Source organism: Canis lupus, chromosome 14 (genome assembly GCF_048164855.1).
Source record: "Canis lupus baileyi chromosome 14, mCanLup2.hap1, whole genome shotgun sequence".
In the NCBI taxonomy this organism is placed as follows: Eukaryota; Metazoa; Chordata; class Mammalia; order Carnivora; family Canidae; genus Canis; species Canis lupus.
In genome coordinates this window covers 36282837-36309879 of record NC_132851.1, presented here as the reverse complement: position 1 = coordinate 36309879, position 27043 = coordinate 36282837, and the positions used below count along the sequence as shown (strand labels likewise).

General features: G+C 44.4%; 2 long non-coding RNA genes across 2 annotated transcripts in view; one reads left to right on the top strand and one right to left on the bottom strand.

Annotated features, from left to right (window-relative positions):
- The window catches only part of LOC140603435 (uncharacterized), a 59621-nt gene extending 57177 nt beyond the window's left edge, over positions 1-2444 (top strand). Inside the window, exons 2-3 of the long non-coding RNA XR_012006420.1 lie at positions 841-1001; positions 1228-2444. This is a non-coding gene — a long non-coding RNA (uncharacterized lncRNA). The remainder of the gene's footprint in view (positions 1-840; positions 1002-1227) is intronic.
- LOC140603437 (uncharacterized) overlaps positions 1-18070 on the bottom strand; it is a 39236-nt gene extending 21166 nt beyond the window's left edge. The window contains exon 1 of the long non-coding RNA XR_012006422.1: positions 17901-18070. This is a non-coding gene — a long non-coding RNA (uncharacterized lncRNA). The remainder of the gene's footprint in view (positions 1-17900) is intronic.
- Positions 18071-27043: the final 8973 nt, after the last annotated feature.

Here is a 27043-nt window from a genome sequence, read left to right as displayed (position 1 = left end):
ACCACCCTCAGTCTCACACACTACTCATGCACTCACATGCTCTCACATCCACATACCACACTACACACACCGTTTACACACTCATGCCCTCATGCCACTTACTCATGCTCTCACATATGGTATATCCTTACACTCACATGCTCTCACACACCATAATTACATTCTCCCCACTTACTCATGCTTTCACTCACCCACATACCACACTACACACTCACATACTGCCTACACACTCACACCCTCATATGCCACACACTCATGTTCTCACCACAGTTACGCATGCTTTCACATTTGGCCACATTACACACACTGCTTACATGCTCACACATTATATACATTGTCTCACACACACACACATTTCTCACACTCTCAATGCTGATGCCCATGCCATGCCCAAGAGCACCTCCTCAGGTGGCAGTGGCAGAGGAGGAGCAGTAACAGGACATCTGGGGGAGAGAGGAGAAAAGGGATGGGGGGCTAGAGGGGGATTGAGTTTTGGAGATGCTCTGCTGCTGCCTTGAAGACCAAGGAAGGAGCCACAAGCCGAGAAATGCCAATGGCTTCCCAAATCTGAAAGAGACAAGGACATGGACTTGACCCTAAAGCCTCCCAAGGGAGGACAGCAGGTGGATCAGTCTGAGAAGAAATTTGCTGTCAGAAGTGCAGATTAGAGTGTTGGGGCCAGGAGCCAAGGAAGGCAGGTGCCTTGGAAAGCTGATAAAGGCAAGGGAGCCCCCAGAAGGAAGGCAGCCTGCCCACACCACAATTCCAGCCCCCAGAGGGTACTAACGGGATTTCTGACCCCCCCAGAACTGTAGGAGCATAATTTTGTTTTGTCTTAAGGAACTAAATTTGGAGTTGTTACAATAACAAAAGGAAGCTGATCCAGGAGGAACAAGATGCATCTCAGAATGTCTTCTCCATCTGAGGGGAAAATGGAGCAGGTGCCCCGAGTCGGGGCGTGAGGCCCATCTCCTGCTCTGCTCCACTGGCTCTGTTCAGAGGTGAGGGCCTCTCCACCGTCTCTAACTGGAGGTACTGCTCCTCCGTGCACGGGCGGGTTGGCAATCTGCCTGAGCCAGGAGCTGTCCTGGACTTTCCCTCCGGAGAGGGCATGAACGTGGTTTGCTTTGTTGTCTTACAAGGTTGGGCCCCAGCTTCTAAGTGGATGCCCTTTGGTGGCTGTTTGATGATTCCCTGTGCTCATAACATAAATTATTTCTGCTTCAGGTATTGCAAAGTTGCACTGCTTCACCTCTGAGGAATTCAGCCTTGGAAAAATAGCCAGAATGCTAATTATCGCCAATTTCTGAGGAGGATTGTCTGTAAAATAACCCAAGAAGACTTTGCCTTCATTAACACATTGTTTCCTCAAGTTTCCAGAGCTCCACAGCATGCAGAGGAATGTGTTTAGGGGCAGATCCGTTTCCTCACTGGTACATGTCTACAGTGATAAAGGGCCCAACGTGGAGCCCACGAGGATTCGGGACACCATGGAAATCCTGCAGATGGCAAGGAAGTCAAGATGGTACCCAAGAGGATCTAGGCTGTAATTCTGCATCCATAAGACCCACCAGTTTGGGGCCTGTGTGTGTTTCCCTTGTCTCTAAGTCAGACTTTTCTCCTCTACAAGGGAGGGATACTGAGTCTCTGAGCACCTCTGCACACTTGTGCAAGGGCAGCAGTGGCATGTGCTGGGCAGCCCTCCCTGTAAGAGGGACTCTGTCTGCGGTCAGCATCCAGCCTCTGCACCTTTAGGACCTGCTTCCCAAACTGTTCCCAATGAAACTGAGCAGGATGGGGAAGCCAGAGCTAACATGTTTCTTGTCCCACGCAGACTGGGTGCTCTGGGTCTGTTGATGGCCCCAGTGAGCCTTTCCCGGAGCCACATGGTGGTGTCTTTCTAGCCAGTGTCCTTTCCTTCCCTGTCTCCTTCCACAGACGTCAGCCTGTACTGCAGTTCGAAAGCCCCACACACTTGCGGGGGGTCCCTCTGCCATCATCCCTCACAGACACTCCCCCTAGAAACCCTGCACATTCCTTCTTAGTGTCTTCTTCCTAGAGACCAGGCCAGCCACACCTGCATGTGGAAGAGTGCATATTTCATCGGCATACAAATCATGAAACTTCATCAGGAGAACGCACCCAGGTCAGCAGCATACAGATTAAGCGAAAGGCCTTATAGTGCCAGGCAAGTCCCCTTGCATCTCTGGACAGTTTCTACCCCCACCCAAGATTAACTGTCATCCTGATAGTTATTTGCATAATCGTGATACTAAAGCCTGAGAAAGAAATTACAAGAAAGAAAAAAAGCAACTAGAAGCCAGTCTCATGAAAATAGATGCAGACTCCTTAACAAATATTAGCAGATTGAATCCAGCCATGTAGCCTTTTTTTTTTTTTATAGCCAATAATACATCTGGAAGCTTGGCATCTCTTGGAACTATTCTCCCATTATAAATAAAATTTGAAAACTTTGCCTTGGACTTGGAGCACTCTCACCAGAGATCTGTGATGGTTGTGATAGCTTCTTGGCTCGTCACCTTGGCCGGGCTGAACAAGTCACCGATCATTCCGTAGAGCACTATTCTAGATGCTGCAGTGAAGGGGTTCTACAGTGTGGCTGAAATCCATTATCAGCTGCCTTTAAATTGGGGGGATTATCTTGAATGGGCCTGACTTAATCAGGGAAGGTCTTAAAAGAATGCTTACACTTTTCCTGGGGGGAGGGAGGGAGGCTCCCATCTGTGCACAGGCCTGTGGGGCTCCAGCTCACCTGTGATCTTCTCTTCCCTGTGGCCTGCCCCACAGCCTTTGCACCTGCTGGGCTGGCCCCCCTCCCTGCCACCTTCCTCTGCCCCTACCCCTCTCCCTCCCTCCTCTCCCCATCTTCCCCTCCCTCTCCTTCTCCTATCCTCTTTTCCATCCTGCCCCCCTATCCTACTGGCTCTGTTTCTCTAATTGTATCTTGACTGATACAATGACTCTGTGGCAGGTGCCAAGTCAATTATTCTCCTTGTAGTTTTTCCAAAGCCTTTGGGCAGATCCTTTTATTTTAGAGAAAGTCAAACCCTGAGTTGCTGGCTTAACAAAGTGGGGTTGTAGAAAGCACTAGCGTCAGCAGAGAGAAGTTCCCAGCCCACCAATTTTACCCACCGAACGTGTGATCACAGACAAGTCACTTAAATTCTCAGGTCTGTCTTTGGTGGCAGGCCCTGAGGGGGTGTTGGCGGAGCCTTCTCTCTAGCACAGCACCTCCCCTGCCCCCGTCAGAGCCTGTCAGAGGACAAAGGGCAGAGAGAGGCAGTTTTGCAATTTTACTTGCTCAGTTCAAGGTTTCAAGGTTGCTCTTTTCTTCGATGAACCTTTCCATTCATCATGTCATTTTGGACTTTTGGCTTTTTGCCCAAGCCAAAAAAGAAAAAAAAAAAAAAAAAAGAGGTTTATTTCTACAAAGGTGAGTAGAGTAGGGATCCGTCTGGGGATGCTAAGTGTGTGTCAATGGCTGGTGACAAATAGCACATTTAACACAATCGATGACAAAGCTCTTGATCTTATTATTTCATACTCTGGATTCACTTCACTTGCTCAGAGTCTCCAGAACATGAATAATGACCCTTTTAGAGTTTAAGTGTCTAACCTTTATTTGGTAAATGAGATTACATAAAGAATCTTAAGGATAACTTAAGGGACAAAGTAGAAATTTTTGACTCGAGCTGGTGACCCAGGAAGGCAACAAGGTCATCACTGCTCCACGCTCCAGTCCTACCTGGATTTCCAGGAACCTGGTCCATCTGGGGTTTTACTCAAGCTGTTCCTCTGGCAGTGTACCTGTCCCTCCACCCCCCTGACTCTGACTTTGGCCAAATGAGTTAACGTCCCCCAGCCTCTGATTAGTCCTCTGTGAGATGCAGAGCTAGGATCGATGATCCCCGTGGTCCCTTCGTTCCAGCTGGGAAATTGGCTGAGCATGAAATCTGAATATGAAATTTCAGCATCACCTTTCTTTGAAAAGTGGAAAACAGAGTAATGAGAAAACTGCTTGGGCTATTATTTGAGAATGAGGGATTGGGAAGATTGATGTGCTTGCCCAGAAGGAAAATAAGCTTGGATGTCGGGTCTGTAAAGTGTACCCTTTATGAAATTGTGAATTTTTCAAGAGGAAGAAGTGATGTGCTCTGGGGCTTGTTGCTTAACTTGAGGCATAGGATGTATTTCTGGCCCCTGGCAGGACAGAGAAAGCAGTGAGGCAGGGTGGCCCGCAGTCCTGTACACACCATTCCAACACATGCACACCTGCACACGCGCACACATGCACGCACGTACACACACACATGCACACATGCGCACACATACTGCACTCCTGCTGTCATGACCATCTTGTTCCGTCCCTTGCCATCTGGGTCGACCCGCTCACCCCTATACTTGACTCTCCATCCCAGCTAGCCCCTTCGTCCTGTTGGCTCACACTCTTCACGTTCAGGCCAAGTGAATGCTGCCTTCTGCCAAGAACCCCAGAAGTAATGGCATAGGGAGTGAGTAAAATGCCAGCTGAGTCTGCAGAGATGTATAAATGGATTTAGATTCAACCACTATTTATCACATACTCACTGGGAGCTGCACTGCGCTGGGATTTTTAAATACACTGCATCGCCACAGCCCTGTAGTTCGGGGTCATGGCTGAATGGTGACACCTCTCCCCCGCCACCCCCACCACCAGAAAGGTATATCCGCATCCTAATCCCCACAACCTGTAAACCTTATCTTATTCAGAGAACGGTTGTTGCAGATGTAATGAAGTTAAGGGTCTCAGGATGAGAGCATCTTGGGTTATCCAGGTGGGCCCTAAACCCAATAAGCGTGTCCTCAGGAAAGGGGGGCAGGGGGACGCACAGAGTGGCCAACAAGGCAGAGAGCACTGAGGGAGCCACCAGCCCAGGAATGCCAGGGGCCTCCAGAAGCCAGGAGAGGTGAGCAACAGGTTTCCCCCGGAGCCTTTGGTGGAAGCATGGCTCTGCCAATACTTGGATTTTTACTCTGGCCCCCGTAGACTAGACTCTCTTGTTTTGAGCCACATGGCTGTGGCGACTTATTACAGCAGCCCTCGGAAGCTAATATTACACAGATGCCCTCCGCGGAGGGCATGACCAACAACAAGCTTAGACGTCATGGGAGTTAGTGGTGTCCTGTTATTTATTTGCAATAGGATCACTTTTCCACGTCCCACTTCTTTCCTGATGGAAATCTGTTTTTCTCTGAGTGGCCGTCCTCCTCTCAAGCTGCCGTGTGCCTCAGGGACAGCCGACCCCACTGGGCTTGTCTTGTTTCTTCTCAATGAACCTAAGGCCTTCCCTGGCTGATGAGTTACCAGGTAAAGGCTGCTCAGCCTTCTGGGAAAGTCGTCTTTGATCCTAACAGTGAAGCAGGAGATGACATTTTTTTTCCCACAAGGTGTCAGTGGATCATATGTGAAGCTTAGAAGGCAATTGTCCTCCAGCTTGAGGGTGAAGTCAACCCTGAAATGACAGAATGGAAGGACTTGGTCCTTGTCACTGCTTAAAGGCACTGAAGCCATGTTACCACTGGACTTGATGATGAGTTGATAAATGTCTTTAGTTTTTATGTTGGTTTGACTAGAGATTCCTTTATGGGCTGCCAGACTCTTCCTGACTGGTCCGAGCCTCCCCACTGGTCTCCCGTCTCCTGTCCTGCTTCTGCTGATCTTCAGGTCAACCCCTGAAGTGACTTTAAGGATCATTGAGGATCCAAGTAATATAGCTGGAAACCAGGCATTGAAGACACCTTTTAGAGATGCAACAAGATGTAAAAGAATTAGTCTCTGGGTCCAGAGAACTGTGTAAATTATCCAGCTGCATTTTATTTTATTTTTAAATATTTTATGTATTTGAGAGAGAGAGAGAGAGAGCAAGCAAGAGAGCACAATCAAGGGTAGCAGCAGAGGGAGAGGGAGAAGCAGGCTCTCCCCATGTGGGGCTGGATCCCAGGACCCCAGGATCATGACCTGAGCCCAAGGCAGATGCTTAACCGACTGAACCACCCAGGTGCCCTGAGGTTCTTTTGACTTGCCATTCTGGACTTTATCTTTATCCAATGACATATAGGCTTAACTCAAGACGGTCTACTTACTAGGAATTGTACAGAAACCACTTAATCTCCCTAATAGCCCAACAAGGCATTAGCTGTTCTCCATGTGGCAAGATTTAGGTTCAGCACTCTGGTGTCTCGTGCAAATTCACATAGCTAATAACTCATGGGTCCCAGAGTCAAGGCCAGGTCTTAGATTCCCAGGGCTTTCTGCTAATTAGCTGAAGTAAATAAGGTCGGTGCTCCTCACTTTCTCATCAGACATTTGCAATTTGTCAAATGTTTTTTTATCTTTCTGAGTATTACTTTATGGGAAAACATTTCAGAAGAATGGAGAGATTTCCATCAAGTTCAGTATTCCACTGAGAAAAATCAGTGAGGACTAATTCAGTATCTAGCTCAGGTTGTGATCTTAAAATGGCGGCTAATAAATCTTGAAAAAGTGTATCTAATGAGGGGCAAATTGAATCCTGGAAATAGCTAGGATTTGGTTCTGTAAATCTTGCTGTTTTTATCTGAGGAAGGGGAAGCTGCCTAGAGTGATTTCTTTTGTCATTGTTCTGCGAAAGCGAATTCCTACAAAAGTGCTTTGCGAATGACAACAAATGTCAAGGGGAGTCACCATGTTGGGGTTTTGAGTGCTTCAGCCACCTGGGACCAGTCAGGAGACAGTTCCTCAAAAAGTTAAAAATTGGGCTACCCAATGATCCAGCATTTGCATTAGTAGGTATTTACCCAAAGGATACAAAAATACAGCTTTGAAGGGGTACATCACCCTGATGTTTATAGCAGCACTATGTATAACAGCCAAATTATGGAAACACCCCAAGTGCCCATAAACTGATGAATGGATAAAGAAGTTATGGTCTATACAGTGGAATATTAGCCCTCAAAAGAATAAATTCTTACCATTTGCAATGATGCCGATGGAGCTAGAGGGTATCACGCTAAGTGAAATAAGTCAGAGAAAGACCAATACCATATGATCTCACTCATATGTGGAATTTAAGAAAACAGATGAACATATGAGGAAGGGGAAAAGAAAAAAAGGAGAGAGAGAAACAAACCATAAGAAACTCTTATTAAGGGCACTTGGGTGGCTTAGTTGGTTAAGTGTCTGTCTTCGGCTCAGGTCATGATCCCAGGACTGGGATCGAGTCCTGCTTCAGGCTCAGTGGGGAGTCTGTTTCTCCCTCTACTCCTCCTGCCTGCTTGTGCTCTCTCTCTCTCTCAAATAAATAAATAAAATCTGAAAAAAATTCTAAAAAAAGAAACTCTTAATGATAGAGAACAAACTGAGGGTTGATGGAGGAAGGTGGGTGGGGGATGGGCTAGATGGGGGATGGGGATTAAGGAGGGCACTTGTGATGAGCACTGGGTGCTGCCTATAAGTGATGAATCATTAAATTCTACCTCTGAAACCAATATTGCACAGTATGTTAACCAAATAAATTTAAATTAAAAAAAAAAAGTGCTCCTGGGTGGCTCAGTTTGTTAAGCGTCTGCCTTTGGCTCAGGTCATGATCTCAGGGTCCTGAGATTGAGTCCCTGAGCAGGGAGACTGCTTCTTTCTCTACTTGTGCTCTCTCTCTCTCTCTCTCCCTGTGTCAAATAAATATATAAAATCTTCTAAAAAATAAGCAAAGAAAGGAGATACTAACCACACACAAGATAAACAGATTTTAATAGAATTGCTAGTTAGGTAAACAAAAGAATAGAAAGGAAGCTGTAAAGTGTACAGAGGTGGCAATTTTAGGGCTTTGGGATCAAAGGCCGAAGGCTAGAATGATTTCCATTAAAATTTAGACATTTACAGGAAGGGTGGCATTGCTCAGAAACTTCTGAGGAAGGGGGTGCCCCACTGGTGCTGGTGGGTCTGAGGGGCTCTGAAGAACCGGTTCTGTGAGTGTTTGGAAAAGCTGCAAAGTGGATCCAACCTCTCCCAAAGGAAGGGAGAGCCCGTCCAGGGTGGGGAAGCCTGGAGCTGCTCTGCTCACAGGAACAGGAAGTAGGCGGGAAGCGCATGGGGAGCCAGCATCCTCGGGCTCCCCCAGCCTGACATTCCTTTCTAGTGTCCCTCCCACCATCTCCAGCGCTTCACAAGGAACCGGCATCACAGAGCAGGGCATTGACTTAATAGTTGGCACTTGGTTCTCATTTCCAAGTCCTGCAAGTTCCCTGAAAAGTAGCTATTGTCATTTCCATTTTATGTTGTCGGAAATCATAGTGAGAGACATTACAACTTTGCTGGAGTTCCGCCAGAATGTTCTAGAACCAGGATTATAATCCACTTGTATTTGACTCTGCAAAATCTCTGAGGGTGAGCTTCTGACTCATTTTACTTCATATTCGATGACAATATTCGATAAATATTTATCACGCTCCTAGATGCCAAGCACTATTATACGGAATGGGGATATGGTGGTGAATAAGTCATCACCCTTCTCCTCTTGGAATTTATAATCTCTATTAAGCATTACAAACACATACACAGAGGCGCGCTACTTATGGTAGGAGTCTCACAATTTTAGGAATTTAGTAACATTTTGAATCTATGTGTAGAAATAAAAATAATGATATTTTACAAATGATGGCAAATAGGAAGGGGATTTTGGAACAAAATATTAGTGGACTCTAAATTCCAAATTTTCAATAGGCTTCTCTGCTATACACTCCATTCCTATAAACTATTTTTTTTAGGTTGTTGAACACTAAACTTGCTCATATTTACTCTTTCTTACTTTTTTCCTCTGATTTCAAAGTACACATGGGGAGAGGCTTCTATTTGTTCTACTCTTTTACTATTTGTTTCTAATTTAATTATATGCAGCAAGAAATGGTGAACTATCAACTCAAATTTGTTGAAACATATTTATAAAGTCTGTGAGGTGGAGTGTGTGTGTGTGTGTATGTTGCAACACTTCTGAATATGTATATTTTATGTATATTTATGTATATTTTACAATAAAATATACCATTATTGTGGATTTGCCCATTTAAAAAATTTTTATTGCAGATACTTTGAGGTTATGTTTTGTGCCCAAAGATGTAAGCAAGGTCCTGCATATGATATATTTTTGGTGGGTAGTTTATTTTATCCTTTTCTTGGGTTGATCCTTTTTATTCTTTTAATATTTTTTCTTTTGGTTCTTTTTTTAAAATCTGATACTAAATGTTACTAAAATAACTTTTTGGGTTATAAGACTGGAAAGCTGTTTTCCATATTCATTGTCAAATGATATCCCTTGAATCAGGAACTAACTCTTAAACAGTGCTTCTATACGTCATGCATGTTCTGAGCACCATTATATACATACACCCACAAGCTCACTCACTACCCACAGCTCCCTGCGTGGCATTATGTTCATGTGGCAGAGCAGGAGACTCAGGCAAGCTATGTCCCAGGCCACACAAAGAAGATGTAGCAGAGCTGGGTGTCACATCCGTGCATCCTAGCTCCAGAGTCGTGCATTTATCCATAATTTTCCACTGTACGTAAAGTATGACTAAGTGGGAATTTGGGGTTGAAAGTTACTTTCCTTTGGCAACTTGAGGATACTAATCCATCTCTGCATCTTTTTTTTTTTTTTTTTTTTTTTTTTGCCAAAAATCTGTCCTCAAAAGGATTTCTTTGTAGGTGAACTAATTCTTTCTGGAAACCTTCTAGGATTTTCTATTTTCTTTAAATTTTAAATCTCTCGAGATATCTATGCCTTTTGTTTAGAATTCAGTGTATCATCTTTTAATGGGAGAGTCTGTGTCTTACAAGAAAAAAAGCCAAACACCTTCACTTCTGGAATGGTTTTGGTTATTATTTCCATTGTCAACATCCATTTCTTGCCTTCTTCTGGCACTATTATCACGTGGGTGTCACAGGCTCCCGATCCAGCCTTTGTGCTTCTTGCCAGGCCCATCACTTTGCAATGCCACGTTGCATTCTGGGTGATTTCCTCAGTGCTATCTTCCCATGCACCACCTGTTTATTCCACTAGGTCTGGCCAGGAGCTCATCCTAATGGGATGACGAAGTCACTTTATTGTGATTTAATTCACATACCACAAATTCAACCCACATGAAAGGTATATGTCAATGTGTTTCAGTAGAGTTGCATGACCACCACAGTTTAACTGGGAGACTTTTTCATCACTCCAAAAGGAAATCTCGTGCCCATTAGCTCTTACTTCCCCATCTCTCTGTTCCTTTCAGCCCTGAATTCCCTTGAGGGGTGCTGATCTTTCTGTCTCTGTACATGGGCTTGTTCTGGACATTCTGAATTAAGGGAAACATAGACTATGTGGCCTTCTGTGTCTGGATCTTTTTACTTAGTATAATGTCTTTAAGATTCATTTATATTGTAACATGAGTTACTACTTCATTCTTTTCACAGCAGAATAATTTTCATTGTCTAAATGTACCACACATTGTTTATCCATTCATCAGTTGATACACATTTGGGCTGTTTCCACTTTGGGGCTGTTATGAATAATGCTGCTATGAACATTCATGCACACACATTTTTTTTTTTTGTGGACTCTTTCAAGTCTTTTGGGCATAGACCTTGCAGTGAAATTGCTGGGTAACACGGTAACTCTGCATTTAACTGTTTGAGCGACTTCCAGCCTGTCTTCCAAAGTGACTGCACTATTTTGTATTCCCACCAGCAGTGTGTGCATCACTCAGTGAGCGCCATGCAATCTCACTGTGGTTGAGATTTGCATTTCTGTAATGACTAATGAGGTTGAGCATCATTTCATATGGTTGTTGGCCATTGGCATGTCTTCTTTGGAGAAATGTCTATTCAAAATTTTTTGTCTGCTTTAAGTGCCCCCCACACATACCTTATGATTGTCTGAGTTTAAAAAAACATTTTAGGTATAAGTCCCTTATGGCTACATGATTTACAAATGTTTTTTCCCCACTCTGGGTTGTCTTTTAATTTTGTGTAGAGTGTCATTTTCAGCACAAAAGTTTTTAATTGTATTGAAATCCAGTTTATTTTTTAACTTGCTGCTTTTCTTTGGTGCTGTATCTAAGAAACCTCTGTCAACCCCCAGGCCATGAAGACTGACTCCTCCTTTTCTTCTAAGAGTTTCATAGTTCTAGTTCCTACATGTAGATCTCTGATCTATTTGGAATTTTGTGGTATGAGGGAGAGGTCATTATGACTATGGTCGTAATGGTGCCATTTGTTGAAAATACAACCTTTCCCTCATTGAATTTTTCTGGCACTTTTGTTGCAAATCAATCAACTGTAAATGTAAACATGTATTCCTGGGCGTTATGTTCCATTTGTTGGCCTACATATCTCCACCTATGCCAGTACAATATCATTTTCATGACTGTACCTTGTAGAATGTTTCAAAATTGTGAATCATCTAACTTTGTTCTTTTTCAACATTGTTTTGGTTATTCTGGGACTTTGGAACTTCTAAATAAGTTTTGGAATTTTCTTACCAATTTCTACAGAATAACCCCAGCTGGGATTTTGAAAAAGATTAAATAGAATCTATAGATTTCTTTGGGGATTATTGTTGTTTTGCCAATATTAGATCTTCTGATCCATGAACACAGGCTTTCACTACATTTATATTGATCTTTAATTATTTTCAACAACACTTTATACTTTTCAGTTTGTAAGTCTTGCACTTCTTTTTAAAAATAATTTTTACACGTTTCAATCTTTTTAACACTATTATGAATGGAATTGCTTTCTTAATTTCACTTTAGGGTTGTTTATTGCTAGTGTATAGAAACAATTAAAGCTTGGGTATTAATCTTGCATCCTGCAAAGTTGCTGACTTCATTTATTAGTTCCAGTGGGTTATTAGTGGATTCCTCCAGATTTTCTATACATAAGACAACATCATTTACAAATAGAGATAGTTTCATGTCTTCCTTTTTTTCTTTTTTCTTGCTTAATTGTCTTGACTAGGACCTCCAGTAAAATGTTGAACAGAAGTATCAAGAGAAGACATGCTTGTCTTGTTCCCGATCTCAGGGGCTAAACATTCAGTCTTTCAGCCTTAAGGATGGTCATAGTGGGTTTCTCACAGACAGACTTTTGTCAGGCTGAGCGGTTTCCTTTGTATTCCTCATTTATTGAGTGTTTTTATTATGAAAGAGCATTGGATAGTTGTCAAATGCTTTTTCTGCATTGAGATGACTGTGTGGTTTTTATTCTTTGTTCTATTAATATAGTGTGTTACAGTGATTGACAAATTATAGCCCTGATAATAGTTTTATCAGTAGGATTTTTAAGCCTATGTTCATGGCCTCGATGTCCCAAACCCAACTGTGGGTCTGAGCAGTGAGGCTCTTCTGGCCTTCCTAGGGGACTGGGAATATTCTTTATTTTTTTTCTTTGGTAGGAGTATTTTATTGTATTTTATTAGGAGTAGTAATTTTTATTTTTTACTTTATTTAAAAATTTTAAAACTTAAATTCAATGTAGTTAACATATACTATATTAATAGTTTTAGGGGTATAATTTAGTGATTCATCAATTACGTATAACACCCAGTGTTCATTCCATCACATGCCTTCCTTAATGCCCATCATCCAGTTACCCTTTCCTCCCACCCACCTCCCCTCCAATTCTCTTAGCTTCTTTTTCGTTGGTGTCCCCAATATCTGAGAACAGGGTTTATGTGCCATATATTTAACCAAAGAAAATAAGGATTTTTGTTCATTTTTTAAAAGTTGTATTCTAATCACCTAGAATAATGAAGGAATGTTGAAACAAATCAATGAAAAATTGAAATTAGGAAAAAAAATGTTAACGTAGATCAGCTGTTCCTGACCTCACTCAGATCTCCTTGTCCTCAGGATTCAGTTTCTTTCTTTGAGCTGAGGAAAATTCTTATATATGGGCTGGCACCATCAGCATGAGTGGTGCTTCTCAGCTCTTGTTTCTGCAGCGATGTCGGGTCTGTTTTACTTCACCTGGGCTCACCTAGACTAAAGGTTTCAAAGTGCTGGATCTCTGTCTGTCCTAGATCCTCTGGAGACATGGAGAGTTTATTTATATGCACAGAAGTGAAGTGATCATCCTGGGGGGTCACGGTGTAGAACAGTGCTTCTCAGAGTGAGTCCTTATACCACACCAGGGAACTGGTTACAGATGCATAGTTGGGATACCCTACCCCAGACCTACCAAAGTTGGGTAGATACCCTACCCCAGACCTACAGGATCAGAATCTGGAGATCTAGGTCTCACAAAGCCCTCCAGGTCTCTCTCCGTGTAGGCCAATGTGTGAGCACCCCTGGGGGAAAGGAAGAGAGGGCCCAAAAAGGCCAGTGAGCTGTTGGAGGTGGAGGCTCTATTTTAAGTCTGGGGAGATGAAACCAGAGAGGAGGAAGAGAAGTTTAGGAAATTAAGAAGGAGGCTGTGGTGACTGTGCATGTGGGCGGGGAGAAAGGAGACAAGAATCGAGATGGTTCTGGTTCCGAGCGGGGGTGACTTGGCAGTGCCATTGGACCAAAATAAGGAACAAGTAAAGGAAGAGGAACAGGTTAGAGAAAGAACAGGATAGGCTGTGTACCTGACTCACCCATATATTTTGGAGTCAGAGGAGCTTGTTGAAAATCCCCAGCAAGCCACTCTGGAGCCGTATGACTCCGCACTGAGTCACTTAAGCTCTCTGAGCCTCTGTTGCTTCAGCTGCATAGAGACTATTAATAGTAACGTCTTTGTGTTGTCTTGAAAATAAAAAAATAAAAAAATAAAGCAAACTGCCGCCTGCAAGAGGTCATGTGAGGTCTAGAACACCGTACATATTTGCCAAGTCTAGAGAGTCAGAAGGAACGGAGGTCAGTTCCCTGACTTACCACTTGTTATTGGGAGCCTTGCTAAGCTCACTAGCACTTCTGGCTTTGGCTTTCTCTTAGGTTACTCGAGGATACTAGAGTCTATCTCCGTCGTTGTTCCAAGAATTAAATGAGGTCACATGTGTAAGCTGCTTAGCATGGAGCCAGGTGCTGGGAAGTGCTCAGTAAATACCAGCCATTATTATGATTACCGAAAGTAACATTGAAGACAGCTTACTTTTAAGTTTACAATATACATTTCCAGAGCTCAAGTTCTTACCGAAGACTCAAGTTTAAGTGGAGTCAGCTTGACACTGACTTTGAGAGTTTTCTTTGGAAGGTAGTAAGACCAGAACACACAGAAAATGCCTCAAAGCCCAAGTTGAGGCCTTTGCGAACAGTGGGAGTCTTCTCTTTTGAGAAGTGTGTATGCTTTTGGATCCTGTGAAATAGGAATGGTAGTGTGAGTACATGAGTTCTATTTTTGGAAGGTATCCGAAAAATGACCCTAACATTAATTATGATTATTTTTTGCCAGAAACAGGTGCAGGAGGGATTGGATCACAGGTCTGCATTGCTGTGGTGGGAGCTGCCTTCCTCCAGAGCTCTGTCCTTGAGGACCCATCCAGAAATCATGCTAAATCATGCTACGCCCATGACATCTGTCGTGGAAATGTTCTGTATCTCTTTCTCTCACCACCATGGTGCTGCTGCTAAAAGTCGCCCAGAGAGCAAAGCTAGAGCCCCTTGTATGAGCTTCTAACAGAACATAATTGTGTCTACAGCCCTGAAATTTTCATTTAAGTTCATTGTTAAGCTGCATTCCCATCAACACCACAAATGCAGCCCTTTATTATTCCTGCTATCTGGCTGTCTCCTGATCCAGAAGAGGCAGGCAACAGGGACTCCCAGTCACCCTGTTGGGGAGCACCGAGTTCTGTTGATGTTCCCAGGAGCCTCTCCCCTCCATCCTGTCCCTTTCTGTAGCCCGGCTGGGCTCTGGCTCTTCTCACCTGGATCCCCAACAGCCATCTCACTGTGTGGCCACCTCCAACACCTCTTCCCTATGAGACACACATAAGGCCGCCAGCAGTTTCTCTGAACCTGGTTCTGATTGGACCACTGCTCCACTGTAATCTCCAGAGGGGGTCTGCACTCCTTGGGGAATCAAACTCAACTTCCCAGAGAGTGTTCTGGGCCCCCAGCAAACTACTTCTCCACTCTCACTTCCCTACGTCCTCTTTTCTTTATCCTCTGCTTCTACCACTCAGATGACTCCATTCTCCCAGAACATCCACTGCCAGAATCAGCTCTGCCCTCTTTCCTTGTCCTTCCACCATCCAGATCCCCACTCTGTCTCTGGGGAGTGTGGCATTCCTACAGGCCTTTGAGTCTTGGCTTAAATGCAGCCTCATCCACAAGGACTCTCCTCATTCCCATCAGCACCACAGTCCTTCTCTGTCTTTACAGTACCAGGGAGAAACCAGATAGGCCATAAAACAGTTACACTCACAGAGTCTCAGCCACTTGCCAAAGCAATCTGGAAACAAGAACCGAATTTCCTTCCACTCCCTATGGCTCACAGCTCTGGTGGCATAGGACCCCTTTACTTGCACAGACCAATTATATCTACATCCTCTTCATTTCAACCTTTACCTCCATTTAGTTTTTTAGTGAATATTGCTATGATGAAGAGTAGCAGTAAAATGGGCCTGTGACACCCACCATCTCCAATGTTCCTCTGTGTAGGGGTGGGGTTCTGATACAGAGCAAGGCTATGTTGGGAAAGCCTGAACCCTACCCAGCCACCTGGTCCCAAGATTCACTCAAACAGACTGGGCTTCTGGATATAAACAAACTGGCTCGTGGATGCAGGACTGTGGTCCAGGCCAGCATCAGAGGGATGAGGGGCATCATTTCTATAAGAGCCAAGTATGCCTGTGCTGGACAGCAATGGTGGGGACATCAGGGAATCAATGCTTAAGAAGGAAGCCCTGCAGGCAAGACAGTGACCCAGCAATGACACTCCAATTGGGTCCAGTGTGGGGTGGTAGGCTGCTCTATGGGCCTTTTGGAGCCAGCCTGATCCGTTTGCCCCCAAGCTGTGGAAAGGGATCCTGAGGCCTGTATACTTGTCTTCATTTAATCTCATAAGGATCCCATAAAGCAGGTGCTGTTGGACACCAGTGCCTTTCTTTCTTTTTTTTTTTTTAAGATTTTATTCATTTATTCATGAGAGACACAGAGAGAGGCAGAGAGATAGGCAGAGGGAGAAGCAGGCTCCCTGTGGGAAGCCTGATGCGGGACTTGATCCCAGGACCCCAGGATCACAAGCTGAGCCAAAGGCAGACACTCAACCACTGAGCCACCCAGGTGCCCCCACCAGTGCCTTTTGAAATCCAGGCCCTGACTCTCCCCACATTCCAGCTCCAACCTCAGGCAAGAACAGGGGTTAAAGGCAGGAAATTAAGGTATAAATTAAACAATAGGCATCTTTCTGGCCCTGACTAATATAAAATATTTAGAGATGAGTAGGCCCGACTCTGCCTGAAATGCAAATGAACAAGCAGAGGTCTGAAGACTTGCCATTTGGTCAGTGCGGTGGGAGCTGGGGAGGGCTCTTCTGCTCTTGGGAAGCAACTTCCTGACTCCAGCGTGGCACTCGTCAGGCGAAGCAGCCAACCGCAGACGCACCAGAAGGGCTGCAATCTGGCCCTGACGTTGCAGAGGTAACTTTGGCACCTCGTTCGCCACTGGCAACGAGATCTGTGTTTGCATGAAAGTGATCCCTTTGCTAACACTCAGTACTTTTCAAAGTCATTTCTCAGTCTTTGAGCCTTATGGCCACTTCTTATCTGAATTAAATGCATACCTGCCTTGTCCATGCCTTCTGGCCTCTGGACGCTGACTCTCTGGGTTGGCATCTGCCTTCCACCAATTCCTTAATGGGAGGACTTGAACAAACTACTTAATCTTTCCTTGTCTCAGTTTTCTCATCAATAAAAATGGGTTTGTTTTAGGAGCACCTGGGTGGCTCAGTGGTTAAGCATCTGTCTTTGGCTCAGGTTGTGATCCACGGGTCATGGGATTAAGTCCAGCATTGGGCTTCCTGCAGGGAGTCTGCTTCTCCCTCTGCCTATGTTGCTGCCTCTCTCTCTGCATCTCTCATGAATAAATAAATAAAATCTTTTTTTTAAGGCTTCTTTTTAGGATTAAATGAGAAAATACAGGGTAAGTGCTTACTGTGATGCCTGGTCTATGGTAAATTTTTAATAAATATCAGCTTTTATTAAGAAGTTTGGATTGGCGTAAAAGTCAACTTGGAAGATGTATCTGGAAACATTTTGCAAACACAAGTATGTAATGAATCCACTACTGTGATTTGTTCTGTTTTCTTCTTCTATAGAGCTGGCCCAGACAGGACAGGTCATGTTTCTATAGCACATACAAAGTACCTGTACGTGGAGAGATGCAGGAACCCACCCTAGGTCACCTGGTATCTGATGGAAGGGTGATTCCTACATTGTGGCAGGTTCTCTCAACACATGACTGTGGGGCCCAGGCATGACACGGCGCCTCCCGAGGGCCTGAATCTCCAAGGCCAGAGGCTGGGTTTGGTGTCCTCCCCCCACATCAGTCATGTCCTACTTTCTCATGGCCTCCTCTGTGCACACCTGGACACACCTATGGCAACAGACCCCAGCCCTTTACCATTTTTCTCAACAAATTAATTCCACTCAAGAGATGTATTGTGGAAAACTTTGCTATGTGTCTGAGAAGTCATTGGGGACGCTTGTATAAAGTAGCTCATAGGTTTTTCCATCTCCCTGGCTCTCTAGCCCTGCACAGGCCCACCTCTGTGATGGCTCTGACACCACAGAGGTGACATTCCTGCCTCCTGCAGCCCCCTGGGAAATGGATTCCAGCCCAACCACCAACCCCCTCCCCGCCTCACCTGGTTGAAAGTGCTTGAGAAAGTCAGGGCTACTAACCTGAGCTCTGCTTCCACACTCTTTGGGTTCAAATCCAGGCTCTTCAGCTTACTAACAGTCTTGACCAGGATGGTGAACTTGTTTGTGCATCTTTTTCCTCATCTGAAAAATGGAAGATTATTTTTTTCTCTGAAAATGGAACCAAAACCTAGTATAGAGGTAGAACCCTGCTTCTCTGTTTCTTCTGCTTGACATTGCACCTCTGCTTTTTATTGAAGACTAGCCGAAATCCCTCCCATAATCTGCTATTACCTTACAAACAGAATTGCATTCCTTCTGCATGACAGACCATGAAAGCAGACACATTCCCATGTTAGGGTAAGTGTAATTAAAATCAGAGAGTCTGCAACTTGTTCTCAAGCATGTAAGTGTTATGTGTTGCAACCACAACCAGAAATCCCAATTTCTGCCTCCTGACTCCAAGGCTAGTGCTCTTTCGTCTAGAGAATATAACACAACAGGCACATTCCCTGCAGCTACTAGATAACTACAGCAGACACACACACACACACATACAGACATATGCACGTACATATACACACCACTCACTTCTACGGGGGATGAGAGGGACCAGTTTTGAGAGTAACAGTCTACTCAGGGTAACACTTCTTACCACTTGAAGTATCTCACTTAAAAGGTAAGTGTTTTGCTTTTGGACTCCTAAGATTCCAACTGGCTCACTTTAGGTCTCAAAGACTTATTTCTCATTCCCTTTTCTGTTGGAAATTTATCAGTTGACTTTGTGTGTGTGTGTGTGTGTGTGTGTGTGTGTGTGTGATGACCTCATGAAAATAATCCACCTTTATTGGACCCATTGGAACTGGGACTAGTCCAAGTGCTTTATTACAAATCAAATTAATCCTCAAAGTACTTTGAGTAGGTATTTTCATCATCCTGATTTTGCAGATTTGGAAAACAAGGCAAAGAACTTTGAAATTCTAGCTTAGGGTCACAGAGCCAGTAAGTGAAGGAACCAGATTCCAAATCCAGGAAGTCTGATCTCGACGACTAAGCAATGTATCCATGATCACTCCCTGAGTGTCAGCTTGATACTGGCTGACATTGTAGTAGATACCTTCATATATTAACTTGGCCACTATACAAAACCCCAGAAGGGTAATGTGCCACTTAGGGCAAAGAGCAGGAATGAAGATGCCATTCTGTCCAAGAGAAGGTCATGGAGAGGCTGTGACCACCACCTGGTCTGGGAGTTCCTCCTTTGGGAATATGCTCTCTGCACCCCAACCCCATGCCAACCCCCATCCCACGGGGCCAGCCCCACAGTGGGACCCATTTTTGGGCACTCCACCTTGAGACAGCACAGTGTTGTTGAGAGAATCTGGATAGCCAACATGGCTGAACCCTGTTAAGGTCTCTGCAACCTGAACATTCCGGCAGGTGGGGTGCAGAGACCTCCTCCTCAGGTGGCGCCCAAGGCAAGCCTGGTAAGTCTCCTTGCTTCTTAAACCTACCACCTACTGATCTGGAGTGGCCCACCTCTTCCATCTATCTCTCCCTGTCCTGCACATGTGGGGGGTGGTTTGGGAACCCACAATTCTGAATGTCTGAAAGAGAGAGAATTTAATGCAGGGCATTGGTCCAGAGGGTCACAGAAAAGCAGATGAATTGGCAGACAATGTTGAGCTAGTCCAGATCCAGTAACACCAGAAACGCACTTCTTTTCAGGTTTTGGAGTGAGGAGGTACTGTTTCTCCATCCCAGGGGCTAACATTCCTTGACAACAGCGGGAACCAGCACGGACACTGCTGGTGGCAGGTTAGCTGTGTAGGAGGCAAAGCCGCTGCGGAAACACTGCCTGAGCTACATCACAGGGGAAGACAAACGTGTGTGATAAGATTGGCTTTTTGTAATCAAACTTTCTCATCTTTGTTACTTTATAATGCACCGGGACCTCCTCCCTTATGGATTATGCAGGCCTCGGATGGCTGTTTGCAAAGCAGTGCAGTGACTTCCAGCCCTGCTATTCTTTGACTCTGGAGAATAGATTCAGGTATGCAGCTGGCAGGAGATGTGCCTCTGCATGTGTTTGTAGGCTGAGCTCTTGATGAAAGATGTGTGGGACTGCATTACCAGGCGCTAAGCAAGCAAATCTCTCTTTGAGCACATTTACTTAGCTTCTGTTTATACCTTTGATAAAGCACAGATTAATCCTATTTGCATACCTCCTCCTTCACTTTGAACATTTGCCAGCATTCATTAAGACCATGTCTTGGAGCTAATGAAAGATCCTTTACTGAATCATCAAAGCTTACAAATATCTTCTTATCAGGTAAGAGGGTCTAGTAGCTCCTCCTCCATCCTTAGGAACAACACCGGCTGCTGTTTAGGCATCGCGTTTACATATATGTTGTTGGAGTGTGCACTGGAGGCGCTGTGTGTGCGTGGCACACGTGGCAGGGGACGTCTCCCTGACCCTAGGATCCATAAAAGATGGGCTCTAGCTCCATGTTGCATGCTCTAGAAACCCCGTACTTAATATTCTATACATTTCCAATGGTGATGTGGGCGGAGTGGGGGGTGGCTATCTTATACCTTCATCTGTTTCTTTGGCTCAAGACTCCTGCTTCTGCTGAGTTAGTTGAGTTGATGCACCACCTGCTGTATTCCTCCTCTCTCTGTTGCCACATGCACACTTGCACACACATAACTGCACAGTATTTATACCTGGTGGCAACTTTCCTGAGATTTTGGGAAGGAGGGAACTTGGTTGCCCTGCAAAGTGCAATCATGACCCAATCCCCTGAGTGTAGGACATGCTCTGGCCAGTCAGCCCGACTTCTCAGTCCCTCCATTCCCCCCCATTCCTTCCTGATGCTCCACACACCCCGCCTTTCCCAAGATTAAGCATTTTCCTTCTTTGTGTGCTTCCTGGACTCTGTACCCCAAGACTTCATGTCGGAATGTTTCCTTCAAGCAGATTTTCAAGGTTTCTATCAGACCAGAGATCCTTTATTTTGGGGTGCCAGCTTGAGGTCCTTCTTCCCACAGATGTTTGCAATCTAGTTGGGGGAAAGGAAAAGTAGAGGCACAGGGATATCTATGGATATTATGGGAGCATTTTTCTCACCTCTATGGAAGAGGGGAGGGGACTCAGAAAACCAGAGGAAGTTCTGTGATGGTGTTGGGTGTAGAGGAGGGACAACTACTCAAGTTTGAGATTGACCATAAATAAACGCAAACATGTTGGAATGGAATAAACGATCTTTCTGAACTCTATTCCACTTATTTTAAGGGAGCTTAATTCTGGTGGAGGAATGGAAGGAGGGAAGAGCAAAGATGGATGTGGGATAATGCACATGTTCTTATGTACATTCTGAGCATATTCACGCACTCCTAGCACAAAGATGAGAACCCTCTGAGGGTGATCATGGTTGACATGGTGAGAAGTGTGAAGCTTAGGGATTAGTTTTGAAAAAAGAGCTGGCAAGACCTGCTGACAGATTGCACATGGGTCAGAGAAGAGAGCAATTAAGGATGGCAACTAAGGTTTTGGCTGAAGTCAACTGGTGGCGCTCATGACCTAATTGGGTGAAACTTTGGGAGGGAGGAATCAGAAGCTGTGCTTCAGCCCTCGGAACTTTGTTTCTACCATGAGATATCTCAATAGATGTTGAGGCACAGAGAAACCGGAGCTCGTACCTTAGCATTTGTATAAATATAAATGATGAGCCCTAGGGCCACCGCCATTCACATGAGGGAGACAATAAGCAAAAGAGTGACCGGAAGGGCAGGAGGAAATATCAAGAGAGCACGGTCTCCCAGAAAATAAATTCAAGCATGCCACATTCAGTTGTGTCAAATGCCGACCAGGGATGGAGTATGATGAGTCTGCAGAGTTGGCCACTGGCAGAGGGGTTCCGTCAGGATGCTGAGGGCAGGAGTTTGAGAAGAGACTCAGAGGTGGAGAAGTGGAGAAATGATCAGAACAGACAATAATGTTGAGTCTTACCGCAAAGAGGGTGTGAAAGTTATCTTTGTCTTCTAGAAATGGTTAAAAATATTAATGATAATTAAGAATCCATCCTTTCATTCTGAAATAATACTTTATGACTTTAATTTTATTTTACTGCTGGGTTTTATTTGCCTGTAATTTATTATGGGCTTTTATAGCAATATTTCAAAGTGAGACTTTGATTTTTTTCTTATGCTATCTTCATGCGGGTTTGGAAACAAGGTTATATACTGGGTTTAAAGCATGTCTGGGAAACGAACAAAGGGTGGTGGAAAGGGAGGTTGGTGGGGGTGATTGGGTGACGGGCACTGAGGGGGGCACTTGATGGGATGAGCACTGGGTGTTATGCTATATGTTGGCAAATTGAACTCCAATAAAAAAATAATAATTAGGGACTCGGTCAATATTTTTTAGCAGCAGTTAAACATACATATATGTATGCATGTATGTAATGGATTTTTCTATATTAATAAATTAAGAGTCTTTAAAAAATGAAGCACGTCTGTACTTCTGTGTTTTAGTCCTGTTTATAAAAGATAAGAATTTTGAAAAAAAATTCAATTACAAACTGCCTTGGCAGAGTACTTTTCCAGAAGTAATTCCGTAGCCACTTTTTTTTTTTTTTTCTAGTTTGGTTCATGGCTACTGTCCTATTCAGGTTTTCTAATTATTTCATTGAATTTATTACATTTTTGTATTCTAAACATGTTTATATTCAGATTTTCTCACAAGGCAACATTTCTTATATTGTAGTCTTCTCTGAGTCCATTGGTATATTTTTAAGGTACAAATTTATAGCTCTTCGAATTTTTGTGTTTTCATCTTTACACTTTTTTCTCTGCAATGTGGCGTGGCTTTGCAAATTTGTTATCCATATCACTTAAGTTATTCTATCCCTTTTTATATTCACTTAGAAATGATTTTAGGGACTCCGGTATGATTCTGAGGATACTTATTGCTGGTTTTCCATTTTTATATCATCCGTGTCTTTCCATGTTGCCTCATTGACTCAACTTGTTTTATCTTTATGGTTTTCTGGTGCTCTTTGCAAAAGGATGTATTTCATTGTACCTTTTGATAATTCCAAACAGCACTCCGGAATTTTCTTCATCGCTGAACTAGATTATTTTCAGGGGAATACTCTGTGGATAACCTTGACTCTCTCTGCTCATTCCATACTTCATAGGACCAACATATATTTTTTTCTCCATATTCATGATGGAATAAAGGTTGGTATTTTTGCAAATTATATTTTTGCCAAAAGAGTGTCCACACAATGGTCCTGTTGGCAGGACCATTGGAGTGATGGTCAGAAACTTCCCAGACCTGCAGCTGGTGTTGGAGTGACCTGTTTCCAGCAAGCAGGCTCTCAGGATGCTGTCTGGGGCACCAAAGCTCCTCTGCCTGACCTTCTCTGCTTACCTTGGCCAGAAACCCATCCCCATGCAGCAGTTCTTTCTTTCTCTCTAAGTAAGACATCTGTCCCGGATTGTGGCTGCCCTAATTATCCTCAGCTCCCATTGAATCTTCCCTCATCAGCCAGTATGGTCCCGAAAAATAGAAGTTTCAGCAGTCTGCCTAGACCCGTGTACTATAAGTCTAGACCACCCCTGGTACTCAAAACTGACCCTGGTTGAGGTGTGTCCCTGATCAATTTCCTGGGTAAAAGAACTCCCATTTTGGTAAAGCCAGCTGTATTATAAAAAGAAAACTAAATCAATATTTGATGACAATATCCTAGTGCAGAAGTCCCTTACACTGATTAAATCCCCCGTGGGGACATCTTAGCACTTACTCTCTACCATGGAGACTTGAATCGTGTTATTTATGGCTAGCGCTTCAACCATCACATAAATATACCAATTCATATCCTACCCCCTACAAGAAGTTTTCCAAGATTACCCTACTCTAATTGCTCATTCCTTAAACCTCTAAATATCTACAGTTTTATTCCCTTAGAGGCGATATTTAAACTGGATATATTAACTTTTGTTTGGCATTCTATAATTTACAGAGCAGATTTTGCATATATTTTAATCTTAACACAGCATCTCTTTTAAGTAAATAGTATAAATCGTATTTTGCATTTGAAGAAACTAATAATGAAGAAATTGCCCAAGTTTATCCAGTTAGTAAACAGCTGAGGGGATAGAAAGAAATAATTTTGCCAGGTTCTGGATTATTAACATTTCTGTTTTGTAAATGAGGATATCGAGACTCATAGAAGTTAAATAAATCACTCAAATAAACACAGATATTTAGTGTGGAAGCCAGACTTTGAATCTTAGTCAGTGTGTGGTCAAAACTCCTGGTCTCTTCTCTGTGTTGGCAAGAACTTGGCTGTGCACGAGGCAGGGCTGGTTTGTATGTCTCTCGTGGATTTGTCTTTTTCTCTCAAAAGAAAAACATAGGAACAAAAGGGCGATATCATTATTATTATTATTACTATTGTTACCACCACCTTCAAGGTGTTATTTTGAGATTTTATTTATTTATTCATGAGAGACACAGAGAGAGGCAGAGACACAGGCAGAGGGAGGAGCAGGCTCCCTGTAGGGAGCCCGATGCCAGACTTGATCCCAGATCCCGGGATCATGCCCTGAGCCAAAGGCAGACGCTCAACCACTGAGCCACCCATGCGTCACACCACTTTCAAGGGTTGACTGAAAAGGCACCCACTCTGGATTTTGTGGGATTCTCCAGGTCAGAAAGAAACACTTGCTCATGGGGCCTCAGGCCCTTTGCACATACACAGCTCTGCGTCTTGAAGCTGAGTCTGTGTGTGATTGTGTACCTGTCTCCTCTGGTGGGCTCCTAGAAATCAGATTCTGTGATTCTTGTCTTAATAGAATACCTCTAACATCTAACATCTCTAGTGCTCATTAAATGTATATTGAGAGGATTTTTATTTATAATTTACAGAGAAGACTTGCACACTTGCCCTATCTTTTAAATGCCAGACTTAAATGGTATTTTGATTGATGCTACCATATATTGGATTTCTGACCACCAATATGATTTCATATATATGAGAGTGTTTTAATTATTCTCAACTTAGATTGTTATTAACAATTAATGAGTTGGCAAAGTTCTTGTAAAAAAATAGACTTGGGCATTGTCCAAAGAAATGTATTCCAGAACTTGGCGTCTGAATATCTTGGACCATTTTTCTATGGTTAAATATTTAAAAAGCCTCTTTGCTTGACTCAGGTTACTCACCTCAGTAGGTAAGGAATTCATCCTGTTTCAGGGCTAAAATATTTTGTTTTGGTCTCTGAATGGTGAACTAAGTATCATGTCTTTTGAGGAGGAGGTATTCATGGAACACACAGTTTTTCTTGTCAGGGATGTAACCTCTTCTGCTTTGTTGAGGTCTTCCAACCCTGTTCTTACTATGGTGCTCCTAACAAATGTGCTGCGATTCCCCAGGAGGGGCAGTACCTTTTACCCATATGCTGGGTTATGTGTCTCCCATATACTCAGCCAGGGAAGATCTTTGCCAAAGCTCTTAATACTCTCCCATGTGTACTTATCAACTGGCATGTGTGCATGTGCATGTGTGTCTACGTATGTGAGCGTGTGGTGTTTGCATCTTTGTGTGTGTGCATGTGTGTGCATATGTGTAAAACACCCTTTGCCCAGTACAGTGCACAATATGTAACGAATCGATAAATATTTGTGGATGAACAAGTGCATAAGCTGTTGAGCATGTTGGGGCCTGAGTGAGTCCCCCATGCATCCAGGTCCTGATTCCCAGAACATGTGAATGTCCCTTCACATGGCAAAAGGGACCCCGGAGAGGTGATGCAGGTAAGGGTCTTGAGACAAGCCATGGTCTTGGACTGTCCCAGGTGGGCCCTGTGTCATCCCAGTGTCCTAACGAAGAAAGGGGAGACATCGTGGTCAGGGGCAGTCATGTGATGGAGGTGCAAGGCCCTAGTGACACGAGGGAGGGGTCAGGAGTGGAGGTGTGGAGGTGGCCCACAGAATTCCCCCACTCAGAGTCTCCAGAAGAAAGCTGTTCTTGCCAACAGCTTGCTTTTAACTCTGTAGGACTCATTTCAGACTGCCCTCCAGAACCGTGAGAGAATGAATCTGTGTCGCTTTAAACCTCTGCGTCTGTAGCATCGGTCACGGTGACAGGTGAATGTGCGATGCTCGTCAGTCTGCTCGTTCCCCAGATCACGCATCTGCTCGTGCTGCTTGCTCCAGCATCATTCTCTCCATCCACTGTCATCCCTCAGGACTGAGTGCGGGGGCACCGTGCAGTTCTCCATCTTCTGAGTTCCCCAAAGACACCTCTCCACCAGGCTCCCCATAGGATGGTCCTAACCTAGAAATTACTTATTTGTTCCGTCCTCTCTCATGTCATTTGCTCTGTTCTGCACTGGATGCTAATCGCTTCTCCTGTGTCCTGCTCAGAGAATCTTTAGCCCAGCAGGCCTGGCACTGCTATCTTGTAAGGGGCTTCCGGAGAGGTTGGTCCTTGGCAGGAGGTGGGGATGCGGACTTTGGGAGGGTCCCCACCACTCCCAGAAGGGAGAAGAGTGACTCCCATGCCTACGCTGTCTGAACAATGTGGTTGATGCTGAACAGATGCTTTCCTTCTGGGCGTCTGCAGTTTGGCGTGAGGCCTGCAGGGTGCCTACACCACCGGCTCCCGGGGGAAGCCGTGGGCAGTGAGCTTCCCAGGTGGACACTTCACACATGTTCACACCTCACTGCCATGGGAATGAGGTGCCTCCACCGAGAGAAAACCCTTGCAGCTTCTACTTGGTTTCCTCTGGATTTTTGCCCCATGTACCTTTCCCCTGTGCTGACTTCGCTTTGGATCCTTTCGCTGTAGTAACGCTGAGCCACGGGGCCAACGGTAAACTGAGTCCCCGGGAATCATCCTGGGGGCTTCTGTCAAGAAGCAAAGTCACAGACGGGGACTGCATCCTGGGCACCCCTACATATCACCCAGCACAGGTTGCAGACAGATACGCAGGCTTCCTCCCTATTCAGTTCACGGAGTGAGGTGTTGTTTTCCACTGGGGGAAAGGCTGGGGCCACTGGGAGGACCAAAGCAGCAGAGGAGGCACAAAAAATCGGGTGTGCTCGACCTCCATCCATGTGCACCTCGCAGAGTCAATATAAAGAGAACAATCTGTCTCATCATCACATACTA